This window comes from Nanorana parkeri, unplaced genomic scaffold (genome assembly GCF_000935625.1).
Source record: "Nanorana parkeri isolate BGI_ZX_2015 unplaced genomic scaffold, ASM93562v1 scaffold451, whole genome shotgun sequence".
Classification (NCBI taxonomy): Eukaryota; Metazoa; Chordata; class Amphibia; order Anura; family Dicroglossidae; genus Nanorana; species Nanorana parkeri.
The window spans coordinates 1,095,947-1,112,811 of record NW_017306719.1 but is presented as its reverse complement, the minus strand read 5'-3'; positions in this window follow the sequence as shown (position 1 = coordinate 1,112,811).

Genomic DNA, 16,865 nt, shown 5'->3' with positions numbered 1-16,865 from the left:
CAGGAGGAGTGCCTGCACTTGTGAAACAAAAACAAACGTGAGGGCGCGAGGCTAGGGGGACTATGAAACTGGTAGTAGCACAGTGGAGAAAGTAAGAGGAAATGGTTCACTTACTTTAAATGGGTCTCGGGACCAGATGGATGTGACAGTGTGTCCGTGTCCCCGCTGAGGCAATGTGAAGTGCCGGTGATGTGAGAACTGACGTCAGGCTGGGCTGCAGCTGCGGGTGGAGGAAATCGGGCTGTGAGATGGATGTGTCTGGGCCAGTGTCCGTGCCGTGGTGAAGATGCAGGATGGAGAATCGGCCGGGATGGTGGTGCAGTGAGGAAGGATCAGGTTGGTGAAGTAGTGGGTGGAGGCTCGGGAGCAACGCGTTTCGAGGATGTTACCTCTTTGTCAAGCTCATTAGGAATGAGCTTGACAAAGCTTGAGCTCATTAAGAATGAGCTTGACAAAGAGGTAACATCCTCGAAAAGCGTTGCTCCCGAGCCTCCACCCACTACTTCACCAACCTGATCCTTCCTCACTTCACCACCATCCCGGCCGATTCTCCATCCTGCATCTTCACCACGGCACGGACACTGGCCCAGACACATCCATCTCACAGCCCGATTTCCTCCACCGGCAGCTGCAGCCCAGCCTGACGTCAGTTCTCACATCACCGGCACTTCACATTGCCTCAGCGGGGACACGGACACGCTGTCACATCCATCTGGTCCCGAGACCCACTTAAAGTAAGTGAACCATTTCCTCTTACTTTCTCCACTGTGCTACTACCAGTTTCATAGTCCCCCTAGCCTCGCGCCCTCACGTTTGTTTTTGTTTTTAATACCCAACCATTTAGAAATTTAAAAACATAGAATCTTTGCTTGTTTGTGATTGGATGATTAAGTGAAGAGAGATTCACCATATAAAAAAAAAATCTTTAATAAATCAACCTCAGTGTGTGCATAGTTTAATTAGCTTAATAACATAGTATACAACGAGGGCTTAATTTACTAATAACACCAAGATGCAGTCTTGATCCAGCCAGATCCGAAATCAGCTATCCTTTGTTTAATGTATTTTAGAAGCTGGTATAAAATTGATTACTGTGGCATTGTTTTATGTATAATGATATTACATATGTCTCCGTCTTAAACTCTGTATGTATGTCTTTATGTATCAGGGATGTCCCGATACTGATACTAGATACAGGGCATTTTCATGAGTACTTGACTTGATGATACTAAAGGCCAATACTGCCCCTTTAAATTTTTAAACAAGAGTGGCTGCCTATGGTCCCGCGCTTGCTGGGTATCTGAGGCAGCCTGCTGGAGACCTCACAGTAGCTGTCTTTGGCACCACAGGTCTGGCCCCACATCTCCTCCTCCTTCCCGGCGCCGGCAGAGACCGGCACAACACTGGACAGCCCCACACCTGCCCTACAGCCCTGGAGTCGGGCACCCACACCGTTCATCCCTGGAGAGCCCAGAACCTGCCCACAGAGCCCCAGAGAGCCCAGAACCCACCTCTACAGCCCTGGAGAGACTTACATGCAATCCTGGTGAGATCTGCGTGCAGTCCTGGTGAGATCTGCACCGAGCCCTGGTGAGACCCAAGCTCAGCCCAGTCCTCTATTACTGGTTGCCATTCTCTATTGCTGACTAGTCATGGATTCGTGAGATTTGTAGTCCTCTATTGCTGGTTTACATTCTCCATTGCTGAATAATCATGGATGGAGTTACAGTTCTTTATAATTATAAAGAAACTGCCCTAAAATCATTAGACTTTATTGCTTTAGAAAAAATTTCACATGTCCCTTTAAGAAAAAGATCAGTAATTGGTATCGGCAAGTACCCGAGGGAAAGTACTTGTAGTTGGTCTTGAAAAAATGGTATTGGGACATGCCTAATATATATGATATATAATAACATCAGAAATAATACATAATCCAACAGGTGCTGGAACAACTGGTGGATCGCACCACACTATACAATCTAGAAAATATGTTGTCCGCACACCAATCTGCTTCATAATATCATCTTTATTCGTAATACTGTAGCATGACATAGGGATGCAACTTTCGGGAGCCTCACAGGACCTCTTTGTCAGGCAAAGTGTGCAGAATTGTGTGCAGACAACTTATCTTCTAGGTGCAACAGGTTCCTGCATTGGTATAACCTAACCCTGGGTCTGTACAGAGGTACAGCCATTCTGTTATGGGGCTGGAAGAAGTAAACAATGGACTACAAGTGCAGTGATATTATTGCTCTTGAGCTGGCTCAACCTGTGAGTTCCTCTGCAGTGATGACAGTTGGGACTGCCCATTCTTCAATCCCTGTAAATGGATGACGTGACTGTGGGGGCAGAAGCACTACTGAAAAGCCTGTAATGTCATCTCTTTAATTTGAAAATTGTAAAGATGCCTAGCTGCTGAATGGAGTGATCATGCAGACGGCAACATCACATCCTTTTGCATTTGCATAACCTGCCAATCTATTCAAGTGGGGTGGATGAGTGAGACCAGGAGTCTCCTGGCTAATGATAAGCTTTTGCATTCACTAATGGCTGGTACAGGCTGGGAATCTGTGCAGACCGTGTGCTCCCACTGCAGGAAGGTGACTTAATTATGTCACCGCTCATAGAAGAAAACTGAAGAGGGGCATTTACAGAATTGTTGGCTGTGGGGAATAGGGGGCATAGCAACCTCTGGTAGTATAAAATGAAAATAAGGGACACTGAGCCCTTATTCTGTAGGATTCAAAGTGAGATTTTTCAGTGGCAGGATAACGGTATTGAAAAACAAAAATCAATTGCTTGAAGGTAAGAAATTACCTTCAAAAAGTGATATAAACTTTCTGCCTGGAGGTCAGCTTTAAGAAATGGGTCTTTTAAAAAACATGTTCACTATTATAGCATAGTTTAAGAGGACGCTTTAAAATGTCTTAAATTGACTCTGGTTCCTTTTTATAATAGTGCTGTAGGTGCCGGCAGATTAAACCACAACAGGGGACCAGTAAATTGACAGTACTCGAAGTGTCACATTCTGAATATTCTTCAGGTGGCAGGTTCTCTGCAATAAAGCAGAGATCAGAGGTGTGGGCAGTGAGAGATGATGGTATTAACTATATACAACACCTGGCCTGTTTCTATTGAAGGTGGGCATCCGAATGGCAGGAAAATACATTTACTGTCTGGTAGATCAGGACTAGGTAGGGGATTTTTGTTGCAAAGAGACAGGGGGTATTTTTCATATAGGGAGGAAAATTCAATAACATCAATGGGGAAATATGTTCCCTGTCAGGCTGAGCAGAATTAGGTAGGGGACATGGCGGCAAAGGAGCAGGGGTGTATTTTCATTGAAGGCAGGCAGCTGAATGACGTCAGCAGGGAAATACATTCCCTGTCTTTAATGTGTCAGGAAGTGAAGGGCTGGGTAGGGGGTGTGGCCGCTAAGCTGATTATAAGACTACAGGCACTACAAAGCACAAGTGTCCTGTAGCTGTTATCAGCAAATTGATCAGACCAGCACAGATCTGCTTCCATGTTTGCAGTAGTTGGATTACAACAGGGCAGAAGGGGGCCTGGCAGGATCACCAGGTATTTCCCATAAAACTAAGAAATGAAAAGATAAACAGTCTACATTAACAAACATCCACATGGACACAGAGATACATACAATTTTGGGGAACATATACTTTAATGCTGCCCATGTGTAAGCAAATTTCTATGAAATAACTGTAATTCTACTGATGATGGTTAAAGACAATTATGCAGGAAATGCTGCCTGTTTGCCTCTGCTGCTATAATGGCAGAAGTCTACTGTGCCTAATGATAAATTCAGTCTTGAGTATTTGATTTAATTACTGTTTCACTCTGGCTGTGTGTAGGCTCTTTCCTTTCCAGTGGGCAGTGACTTCAATCTTCGCTCTGTTGCGGAGCTAAGGCCACCACCAGGGCCGGATTTACTCCCCCTGCCGCCCCAAGGCCAGGTTCCACAATACGCCCCCCCTACCACTGCTATCCAGCACTTTTGGGGCCTGAGCCTTCTAAACAGAGGCCTTGTTCTTCTTGCTTATAGAAAGCCAATGAAACATATGGGCTAGATTTTACACAGCAACCTACATTTTTATTGTTCTTTGTGTAGTTAATATCCCAATGACAACCCTTGGTCTTCCTTTAAAGCTTTTCCCCCATATTCACCAAAGGGCATTTGTTTTGTGATTGCAGGGAAGCCCACACACATCCAGCCACTTCTATTTGGCACTGATGAGGACATTTGTGTATTTAAACTAATTTTGGGGACAAAGCTTACCTAAAATAGGTGCTGAATTTCCTCTTGGTATTTATACAACACTGACAACTTACACAGTGCTTTACATAGTTGCACATTCATATCAGTCACTGCCCTCAAGGAGCTTACAATCTAAGGTCCCTATCTCACAAGCACACAGTGGCGATTTAGACAGAAGCCAATTAACCTTTCCACATGTTTTTGGAGTGATGGAGGAAGCCCTAGTACCTGCAGGAAACCCACGCAAGCACAGGGAGAACACTCCTTGCAGATAGTGTCCTGGCCAGGATGTGAACCAAGGACCCTCAGTGATGCAAGGCAGAAATGCTAACCACTATCTTTTTCAATCACTTGCCCTACTTGCTAAATTCTTATAGTCAATGCTATTTTACATTCCATATCTGATCCTACAGTACTGCAAACCAGTGTGTTTTCTAGCTTCAACCCTGCCATCTTTACACTCTGGGGCATTAGCAAGATTGCTTCATAAAGAATAATGACAAGAGGCTAAAGGTCTATCCAGCAGCAGTGTGAGGAGCATGCTGAATCAGGCAGATATTCTGAAAAACATATAAAGGTAAGGCAAACTCAGTGAATTTCAACATAGTTGCAGAGTTTAGTAGGCAGCACTAATAGCTCATCAGTTGCTTTTTTGTTGTTATTTAAAGTGCAATTGAACTTACAAAAAAAAGGTAGTGGGCACCGTTTTTGGTTGAAGAAATGTTGTATGACTTTTGGTAGAAGAAATTTGTTATGCCTCTTCTACTGAAAAAAACTCTTTTGCCTTCTAGCATTTTTTTTTTAAATAACACAACTGTAATGCATTTGCAGTGCTAAGTAAACTCTCAGCATCTCTAAGATGCCAAAGAGTAGAGCCTAATGCCAGGGTGGTGCACTTCCATCTTACATGCACAGGAGTTGCATGACCAGCAGCCACCCTATGGCATATTGAAGAGTACACTGTCTATGTAAAAAAACTTCAGAGAAGATGGCACTGGCAGCTGTGGAGCAGCTAGGGAGAATATGGAACTGTCATCGCTGGATGACTGCAAACAGAGGGGAACATTTGCCATAATGTGCAAGCATATTCTGCCCCAGTCATACATGTAGTCAGTTTATTTTGTACTCAAACTTTGGATACTAAAGTAAAGAAGTGTTCACTAAATGCTACTACTGGGTGGTAATTAAAGGCTTCAAATGTGAGCTATTTATACATTATTTAATCAACCTGCACATGTATTGCCATAAATCCAGTGAGGGTGATTTGCTATAGAAGTTGAGAATGTCCACACAATAAATGGTGTGAATATTTACTTAAATTATCCAATCACGGGAAGATGAAAGTAAACAGGAAATTGCTTTGCACAAAATGGTTAATTGAGCTGAATCTTTCCACAATGTTTGTGTGAAGATTCTCCACTACTTTAGTAAATCGGCCTCAATCATATGTTATTAATTCTAGTGTTTATCTAATTTCACATATCAATCAGACAGACACAGAGCTTTTTTAATGTTTCAATCAGTTTGTGCCATTGCCATGCAATATTATACTATTTTAAACAAGATGTCTAAAAAGCTTTTAAATAAATATAGTATTCAGGCTAAGAATGGTGACTTTTCAGAACCTGTGTCTGAGAATATAGAAAAGGCTTTTGTTCAATAAAAATAACATAATTAAGGCAGCTTTCCAGTGGTGACATGTGGGTGTCGGCTCATATTTGGCCCATTTACAGTGATTCTTTTTTACTTTTGTATACTGTGGTTGCCTGAGGCACCTGATATTATTAAACTGTTGGCTATGCTGCAATGTATTCCTTGGTATTGTCTGTAACCTGGAATGCCAAAAATGTTTAAATGGGATTTCTATTTCAATTCTGATCTCTATAAAACTTACAGGTACAGGATTTAAGAAATACTCATCTGTATTATTAGGCTGTTGCTACATGGCTAGCTAGGCAATTAAAATCTGGCTAAAATTAGGAAATCCAAGACTGCTTTATCAATTCGGAAGTGTTTTATGAAATGCCTGCACTTTACCATTTTTAAATCAGATAATTTTGAACAATACATTTAAGCTTCTAATAATATATGATTGGGTATCACTGTTTGCACGTCAGTGCACTATGCAAACTGTACCACCTTCATATCTCATAAAGGAATTTTTGTCTATTCTATTAACCCTCAATGTTCAAAATTCTCAGGACCTTAAACGTAAACTCTTGGAAGATAAACCAACACACATTAATTTGGCTTTTTAATAATTACTAAGGCATTAATTGTCCTTTTAAATGCACAGCAAATTGAAGCTGAGCTTAGCAAGGTGAAGGGAGAAGCAGAGCAAGGAAACAAGCAGGTGTTCTGCACTGCAAGGAGCATGTTTATAAAAGGAGAGAGCAGAGTGACAGATAGATGAGCTTATCAGTGTGCTGCTTCTCCGTTCTCTGACCAGTAATAGGAATGGCGTGGCGACGGGACCTGTGAGTGAAAATAAAACTGCAGCAGAGAAAGAACAGGTCTCCTTTCCTGCCAGTACTTGCCTGCCAATATATTGTGGGGCAGAGAGGAGTTAATCTCAGGGCTGGATGGATTTGAATACAAATTATTTTGCAGGTAAAAAAGCTTCCATGTGTATATTTTATTTGTGTATCTAGCTGTTTTTTTGAGTTCAGCAGTGACTTACAAAATGTACCTTTCAATTAAAACAATAGATAAGAAAAGGGAAGTTTGTTGATGTGAAGGAAAAAAGAAAGCTACTTTATTTTTTACAAAATAAAACATAAGCATGTCTTGTAGAAAAGGGAGGCAGCAGTCATGAATATAATAAAAAAAAGACTGAAACAAAAACATTACTTTACAGTTTTTTTTAATACTTTCAACTGTTCTGCATTTCTAATCAAGGCAATCCTAGTCCTTCAACTTGGAGGAACTCAACTCACACTATGATTCTTCTTATAAATAAAGATATCAATAATCATAATACAGCTGGTATGGAAGACCACAGACGCACTGCTTAGCTGGAAGTCAGAATGCTGTGTGTTTGTGCCTAGCGCATACTGTATACTCTTTTTATATGTTCTGATATATGCAATCATTCCTCCTACTAGTTCATCTCCGTTAGAAAGCCAGGCCTTTACCATCAGTGCCCAAACACTCCCTGTTCTGCTCTTTGTCAGGTGAGCTATTCAACCTTCATTGCTATGTACTGTACACTTCTAGTTACTACAGAAATACAATATTTTCCTGTAGCAAAGTTACGTTTTATGTATCATCGTGAATAAGGTGAAACAAGGTGAAAAAACACAGGATTTTAACATGCCTGTGATTGCATAATTGAAGGCAGCACAACTTCACCTTATTCACTAAGCTAAGTGAAAGTTCAACAGTGAACGTGCACATGCTGTACTCTGTTAGTAGATCTATAAAGTGTATGTAAAGCTATTTTCCCCTAGCTTTGGATAACGTGCAGAAGGGTTAGAACCCATGTCAAATTTTTGTTGCTGTCTGTGTCCCCACTGGAGAGATTTAGCCTCTGTAAGCTTTCATCACCAGGACAGAAGGTGATGGGAAATCTAAAATTATAATTGTCACCAGAAGCAGAGATGACTGTAAATTTTTCAGTGGGGAGAGAATCTCCCCTCACTTTTTGGAACTTCCCCTGCCTTCCTGTTGCCTCTCCAGGACAAGACGTAAAATCTCCCCAAATAGACACTGTCAGCAAACAGTAAACTGAAAGGCGTTTTAACCCTTTCCAATTCTATCTGAAGCTAAAAAGAAAAGCTTTGGCTATAGATACATGTTATTTTTACTGATGCACCCTCAAGGCACGAAGAGTCCTTAATTTTACTCATGTACACACTGGGGTTGATTTACTAAGGTAAATAGGCTGTTCACTTTGCAAAAAGAAATTGCACTTTGAAGGGGAATTTTCCCTAAGCTTAGTGAATGTGTTGAAAATGTACGTATTTATTATTGATTATGCATTATGGTATTTAATTCACAAACAAGGTAAGTAAAAAAACAAAAACATTATTTGTGCTTGAGCATTATTGGATGATGAAAGTCAGCAGATCTTCACCTCATTCACTAAGTCAAATGGAACATTCCCTTATAAAGTGCAAATGTCCTAGCAAAGGGAACAGCCTGTTTGCCTTTTGTATATTAGCCCCAATAGGTGTGCAGGCACACATAGATCAGGCTATCCAAGAATTCTTTTTCTCAGCTACAGGCAGAATGATATATAACAGATTTAGGCATTAATGGTAATGGCCAAATTTGACAGATACAGCAGCTCTGGAAAGGATGATGACCTCTATATTTTTTCATTGGCCATTAAAGCCCTTCAATGAAATAATGTTCTACAGCTTTTCCCACCAGCTTTCAGGTTAGATAATCTGCATGAGTATGCCTACCTTATGTCTCACTTGAGTTTTATAATATCTCTAATGGTGTATTCTCATGCTAAAATATTGAAGTAACCCTACTGTCAAACAAAAAGGAAAAGAAATGATACATATTACTAAATAGCAATTTAAATTAGAACTGCTTTCTTCCATACGCATACAGATTAAACAGTATTATATATTACTTAGAAATAACTTTCACATTTTCAAATGATAGACCCAGAAAATGGTTTATCAAGCTGGGCAGTTTTATTGTAAGTTGTTAGCAAGAAGTGATATTGTTAAAGAGAGAATTTTGCGGGCTCTGTACTTCAAGGTAATTGAAAGAAATCTGAAGAAGGGCACATCAGTGAATAGGCCAGCGGCACTGAAAAATAGCTTCAAAGAGGTCACACAAATTAATTTTTAAAAAGAACTATAAAATTGCATCCGTGATATATGGCATAGAAAAGCAATATTTAAATGAAATTGTTATGGATATAAGTTTTGTCTCAGGCATTTTAACTATTTCCAGCATAAAATATGTTTCCGCTTCATATATAAAACATAGTTATTCTTCATATTCAATGCTATTCTCGTATTATAAAATGTAAATGTTTAATGCATATATTAAGCTCAAATGTCATTAAAATAGCGGACAAATCTTCCAGAAATGGAAAGTGATACAAAAAAAATAATTTTTTATCATTAGATATATGATTGGATAAATATAAATAAACCCAAGAAAAAACGAAACATATTGCAGCTTACCCGTCTTTCTACGTGGTAGCTTTTTTCAGCTTTTTCCCTTTCTTTTCACCTATTTGATCCTGCCAGAAATCCTGCCCTAGGGCAACAACACTTACTCACTGCACTATATCTATAGAGAAGCAAGGTTGTCACCCTAGTCTGCTATCCTGATTTGGACTATAGAAACCTCCCTTTATCCTCCTCTCAATAACATAGAGGGAAAGGTTCTGTAGTCCTCAGAGATAGCTAGGAACAATGAAGATCGCAGCACAGGAAGTTATCAGTTTACCAGAATTTTGGCAGGATTAACAGGTATTTTATTTAGCACTTGTCAAAGCGATATCACAAAACACTTTCATCCATATATGTAACAGACCAAAAGGGACCACTTAAAAGAATTTCATTGCTAGGGTTTACATACCCTTTAAAATATAACCCTTGCAGTTGTTGGGGGGGGGGGGGGGTTAAACCCTAAACACAGACACCATTAAAAGTCACAGCCTCATACACAAATGTAACAGTGAGCTTACTAATCACTCATCACTCACTTTGAAACAGATATGTAATTGTAAATAGATATGGAATTTATATTATTGAAATACAAAATGGAAGCTGGAGCTTTCCTTTAAGTACTCCTTCTAAAGACCTACTATTTGCACACAAGCTAAAGTGAATTCTGAATGTTCCTACAAGATAATTTATGAAAGAAGTGTAAGGTCCCATCCACACTTGTGAATGGGGCCAATTGCATGATTCTCACAAATTTCTCTGTGAGACTCATGCAATCAGCTGCGGGTGTGAGGTGCTGTACAATACAGTGACAGTTGCCACTGCCCGCAGCTGTTCACAAACTGTATCCATGCAATGGCAATAAAAAAGCCCCCAAAGAACAAAAAAAAGGCAGCGAAAGGGTTTGATTGTCCAATGAGCTAGTAATCAGAAATAAAGTACAGTTTACGCAGTTTGCCAGATTTCTATACATTCCCCTACTACAGCTTCCAATTCACTGACACTATGGCTTCTCTGTGCCCCCCTGTTATAGTAGGAGAGCTAGCTTAACCAAAGGGTCCCCTAATTTGGTCCTTCTGCTGGCTATAGTTCAAATGATTTGCAATGAATTAACGTTTTTTTTTAATTATCCTGGTTGGACCTGCACATATCTTTGCTGGTATTGCTAATCTCAAACTCTCAGGATTCACCTTGAACCCATGGTAGCAGCTGGTACAGGTACAGGTACAGCTGGCTGCTGTGTTAATCTAATGCCTACTATCCACCTTCATGTCTCCAGTGGTGTTATGTTTCCCATACCATGACTCTATAATAATTTGACGACTTCAAGGCCCAAGCAATAATATGTCAAATACTTCCTGGCTCCATAGCCAATATGTCACACACTTCCTGGCTTCAGTGGCACTATGGGGTCTATTCACAAAGCTGCCGAGGGCAGCCGAGTGAATGACCGATCAGAAGTGAATACATTTCTTGGCTCTGTCGGAAATATGTAACACATTTTTTTGGCTCCATTATCAATATGTCATACACTTCCTAGCTTCAGCAGCAATATCTTCCACACTTCCTGGCTCCAGTGGTGGTATGTCACATATTTCCTGGTTCTAGTAGCAATAGATCACACACTTTCTAGATTCAGTGGCAATATGTTGCACACTTCCTGGCACCATTGGCAATATGTCACATGCTTTCTGGTTCCAATAGATAGATAAAAAAGGGTCAGACTCGACAGGCTTCTTCATCTTTTTCTGCATTTATTCCAGCTGTAATGTCACACACTCCCTTGCTCCAGCTGTAACATATCACATGTCGCCTGACTCCAAAGAGAACGTGTAGCTCATTTTTAGACACCAGTAGAAATATGACACAACCTCCTGGCTCCTTTGGTTAGCGGTAAGAGAATGTTACCCAGAGATGAAAGTAGATGGTGGCATATATTATTTGGTACAATATTGGTGGCCTAAAGAAAGTTCTGCTGTAAAATGTACCCTACTATTGGCCACCAAATGTTGAAAAGGAAATATGAGAATACATTTGGCTAGTTACCATAGTATGTCCTATTTAGGGTACATGGTACAGGCCATATAACAGGTGGGATTATCAGAAATCATGTAGGTCACAGATCAGAGACAACATGAAGTAAATAAAATATACAACCAGTCCAAAACCATAGCTAGATGCTATCAAAAATGATGCCACATTTGTCATGCATGCCTGTTTCTACTACATTAATGCAATAATAATTTATCTTATTTAGCTGAAGATAGATAGATAGATAGATAGATAGATAGATAGATAGATAGATAGATAGATAGATAGATTAGACCTATAAGCAAAATTATCTATTTAAACATATAAAACAAAAGCTTCACTCTCTATGTGCTTTTTAACTTTAGTTTGGTTCATTGTTTGAACAGATGGTATTTTAATAAAGTCCAGTAGGAATATTGCAGTGGATAAACAATTAGTGCATGCCAATTTCATAATTGCTACATACTGATACAGTCTCTTACCTGCTGTATCCAAGTTGGGAGGAACCCAACTGCTCCTGTGCACCTAGTGGCAGCTGCCAATCTCACAGCTGTAGGATGTCTGCAGAGTTACAGTACATTCACAGCGGAAGATAAAGTGCAATTCAAGTCCTGTGCTTTGGCATCCAAATGAAGGCTTCCCTGCCAGCTGGCACTGACTAAGTTCCTGTGTGCATGCATTTAGATTTTACCCAGCTACAAAGATTGCTATCACACTATAAACAATCTTGGATATTAGTTTTACAAAATCATGTATATTAATCTTTTGAAAGCATACATCTCTTAATTCCACGTGCCCATAGTGTGTTTGTTAGCGTATTTCATGTTTTAATCTTTATGTCTTAATATACAATCAATAAATGATCACAACAACAATCAAATCAAATGTGATCCATAGTATATCCAAGATATTGTTAGAAATATTGGATTAAAGAAGGTAAAATTAGGTAAAGGGAAATTTAGGAAGGACATACTGTAGGTGATAAAAGGCTATTAAGAAATCTGCAACTAAACAGAACTTAAACCAATATTATTATACACTAATGCCAATCCATCCTACTTGAAACGGCATTTACAGATTTTCTCCATTCAATAAAAGAAATAGGCAGGCCATAGGTGAGTGCCTATCGGTGACTGCCATAGGTGAGTGCCTGCCTTTGACCCTATTCAGCGCAGTTTTTTTAATAGTAGCAGATCCTTCTGCATGCATACAAATAATTTGCAATTTTCCCAAAAATGTTGTCTTTGAGGAAACAGGAACATCCTTCCTCTGAATCAGTGTTTCAGTCATGATGTGTCACTGTTTTATAATCACAACACAAAGAGAGGCCTGCAAACAGTGTTTGAGAACCAAGCTACTTGCAAAGGCACTGCCATACCAGAACTAACAAAACAATGTCACCATGGTTGCAAGTGATGTGCAGATTTAGACAATTACTTTCTAATATTTTACCCTGATCACTGTTCTGTAAATTGATTGCTGATACATGGAACATTCGCACTATGGAGTCTATTTATAAAGCAGTGAATGTGACATCCACAACACATCAGTGACATTGGAGGCTCAATGTAATTTGCTTACATCTTTCCTTGCCTACCTTATACACAATAAGCTCAATTGACAAGCTTTAACATAAGTATAAGGCTCAGTTAGCTATGTGATTATAAGTTTTAAATCTCATTGGACAAAAAAAAACTGTCATTTAAAAAGAAAAATACATATACGTATCCTGGTGTTAGCAGTGTGTAATGAGCCTAATATGTATAAAGTTATGAGCAGGACTTTTATTCCTATTGGTTTGTTTATTTTTCTGTGTATGAAAAATGTGTTCTTCTATTTATCAATATTATTTCCCCTTGCTAACACTTATGGGAGATGGTGGCACTATATAAATCAATAATAGTGATAATAGTGTAATAGGTAGGTGTTTATCATATTAAACAGATTCATCTCATGGTCCAATCGTGCAAAGATTTGTAGCCTAAATAGCGGCTCCATGTCTGTATGATTTGCAGTAATGCATTTAATAAAATGAGTAAGACAATAGTGGCATGGAGGTTAAGAGGGGGAACCAGAAAGATCAGTAGAGGAGACAGGAAATCGAGGCTCCTGAAACTGTTGGCTTTCCTGTGCATTTCAAAGGGACTTTGCAGTAAAACACAAAATCCACTTAATATATGTGAACCCTCCTCCTCTATACTAAATAGCAGCATAAAAGAAAAAGCTGTAGGGATAAAGATTATTGATTATGCTGACATCAACTCCTGCAGTACGGAAGCTCTGATTTAAGAAGATTTCTCATGAATGCAATTGAGTGGAGTCTAGTGGCACAAGAAGTGAGAAATGCAATAATTTACTGTCATCAATTACAGGTGTGCCTTGCTTGAGTTAGTTTTTTTATAGCCACAGGGTCACTTTAAGAATTAGCACTCTTTATTGAATAAGTCCAAAAAACATTAGGAAACAAGTAGTAATAGTTTCCAAAACTGAATACAGTACCAAAAAGCAATATTAGTAAACTAAAGTAGATGTAAAGTCTAACTGGATGACATAGAGCCTGAGTGGACAAGCTTTGGGCTTGTGTCAATGGCATCAATTTGATATCAGTTTGAGACTCTGTGTTGTGGGACCAGGGGTGCCCTCTTACCTGGGGTCCGGCAGGCACAGCGGAGATTGTAGGATCCTTCTTGGGGTGATTTGGTGCCCGGCGTGCATACATCCATGACGTTCCCCCACACGTGGCGTTGCAGTGGCCTATTAGTCACCTCAGGTGCTGATCATTGCCAGGGAGGGCCTTGCGAGCACACCTTCTCCCCTAGCCGTCCCATTGGTTCCCAGGGACCTGTAGCTTCCTCACTGACCAGACAACGGGGGTGTTTCTGGTTCCTGCTGGGTTTAAATCCCAACCAGAGCCAAGACTTGTTGCTGAGTTATTCTGCCATACCCAAAGCAGCTACGAAGCCTCATTTCCTGTTTTCCTTTTCCAGCTATTTGGATCTCCTGGTTATCGACCCCTGGCTTGTCTCCCCGTTTATGATACTCGCTGGCTGCTTCGACCCGGACTGTACTCTGACAATGCATTTTGGATCATCCTATCTTGTGCCTAGACTCTCCTTCTGGAATAGTTTCCTGCTATCGGGGTCCACTCCAGCAAACTTCGCTCCCTCCCTAACACTCTCTGAGATCATTCAGAATTTATTGACAGGTGAATTTGACCTGCAGCCGACCTCCTTCCGACCTGCATTTTACCGTCTTCAAGCAGGTTTTTCATTCTTATAGCCCTGTATGGTAATGCAAAACCCCTTTGAAACTAACAAAAGCCCATAAACACAAGCCCAGAATTGTCTAAAACATTGAAACACATTAACAGATGCCATGTTTTTCTCTTCATAACTTTGGACTTTGATCAGCAAACATAGAAGAGCTAATAATAGGGATTTTGTTATGTTCCAGCCCCCTCAGTATAGAAAAGCAGACAAATGGTGTCAGTATATTAGAACCGTTGCAGGGAAAGGATAGTGAAAGCTGTGAAATAGCATAGGGAGAGATTAGGGTCAGTTCGGAAACGTATTGTAATTCTGATTGATAGCTCTATGGGCAATCAACTACTTTGCTGCCCCTTTGCCTATTATTGGAGCTTAAAAAACTTATTTGAGGTCACAGTCACTTTTGGCATGATGTCTCATCCATAGCAACCTTTTGTGGGCTTTTGTTTTTAATTTTTTTAGGGGATATGTTGACTTTTATCATAACTTGATAAGGCCTATCTCTAAGTTAACCACGTAAGTCCCCTGGTCTTTTTTCTCACTAAATCCCAGAGTGTTGTTTTTTTCATTTTAGCAATCTCAGTTCCGCAGATTATGGTGGTTATTCACAAAACTGCCGATGAGCTATGCTCATCGGATCCATCTAGTGGCAGGAATATGTGCAAATGGCATTCACTGGGGGGGTGATTTATAAATTATGTTATGTTGCAATTTTTTTATGATTTCGGAACCAAATTTTGTTGTCGCCACACAGATCTGAAAGCAAAGATTTTATACAATGACAGATGTCTATTGTGTTCCATTATAGAACATTACCTAACAATTTTTACCAGCAGACTCTACTGTGTTTTTAAAATATTGCAGTAAGCTGAGCTGTCCAATATTGCTAGAATAGTTGCAAGAAGTTTAGACATTAGGTAGAGAGAGTTAACACTTCTCTACTCTATCCAAAACTTGAAAAACGTAAAGCTGTAAGGAAAATCTTTTGGCCATACATACATACATACATACATAATAAACAAAAAAACTCTGGGCATAATTATTCTTAACCCTTGCAGTGGGACCACCCCCCACTGCAATGGTTAAGGGCTTGTTTTCATCTAGAAATTAAAATAAAAAAGATACACTTACCTAAACCTTAGAGATGGCTGGCTGCTGGACAGGGACCTGCAGCCTCTCTCCCCCTCTGCCCCCTCGGAAATTTGGTGCAAATGGCATTGGCCCTTCGGTCTAAGGTCCGGTGAGTCATCACGTCCAATACAATGTAAAGGATGGGAGGACACCAAGGAACATTCCATCACTGGAGCAGAGGAGGAGACAGGAGGCAGGGACCAGAGTAGCAGCCAGCCAGCGCTGAGGTTCAGGTGAATAACATTTTTATTTTTGTCCCAAGACAAAAATGAGCACTTAACCCCGGGCAGTGTGGGGGTAGCCCCACAGTCAGGGTTAAGAATAACTATGCCCTGAGTTCTTCTTTAGCATAAAAGTTTGAGTGATGGCAAGGGATTGTCTTTGTCTGCTTCTTAGTGATCCTGGGCTTTACAAGAAGTCTGAGAGCTGCCATAGTGTCCATTCATTCTATTAACTCTATGTTAAGATACTTAGAGGCTGATTTTTAAACCCCCCCCCCCCCCCCTCAACACTCTCAGCTCTCCCTAGTCTCCAGCACACACTGACTGTGTATAGCACTATTCAGGCAGCATAGTACATCCTCAACTAACTCTCCCTGAAAATACTGTCAACTGTCCCCATCTACTCCTGGTCACCAACATGAAATTGAATATTTATAGGCACTATTCAATCAGCATCAATGTACAGTATAACAGCTACTATCCCTCCCTGCAAACACGCTGTAAGCTTTCTGTACCTAGTCAAAATCTCCAATACACTGACAAAAGGCTGCTGAGAACCCTTGAACATAAGAAAAAACGAATTATTGGCCATTCTGTCCACAGTTCAGATGCCATCAAGTACCGTACATTTTTTGGTAATTGGTAGCTATAGCATCAAATATAACCACTGTTTTGTTTTGTTTTTCCAGCTCTCAAACACATGATTTTTACATTGTGAAGTTTATTTTCAGTGCAATTTACTTTGCTTCACACATAAGTAAACCAGGTTCATTGAAATTTGGTAATACCAATAGCTAAAATA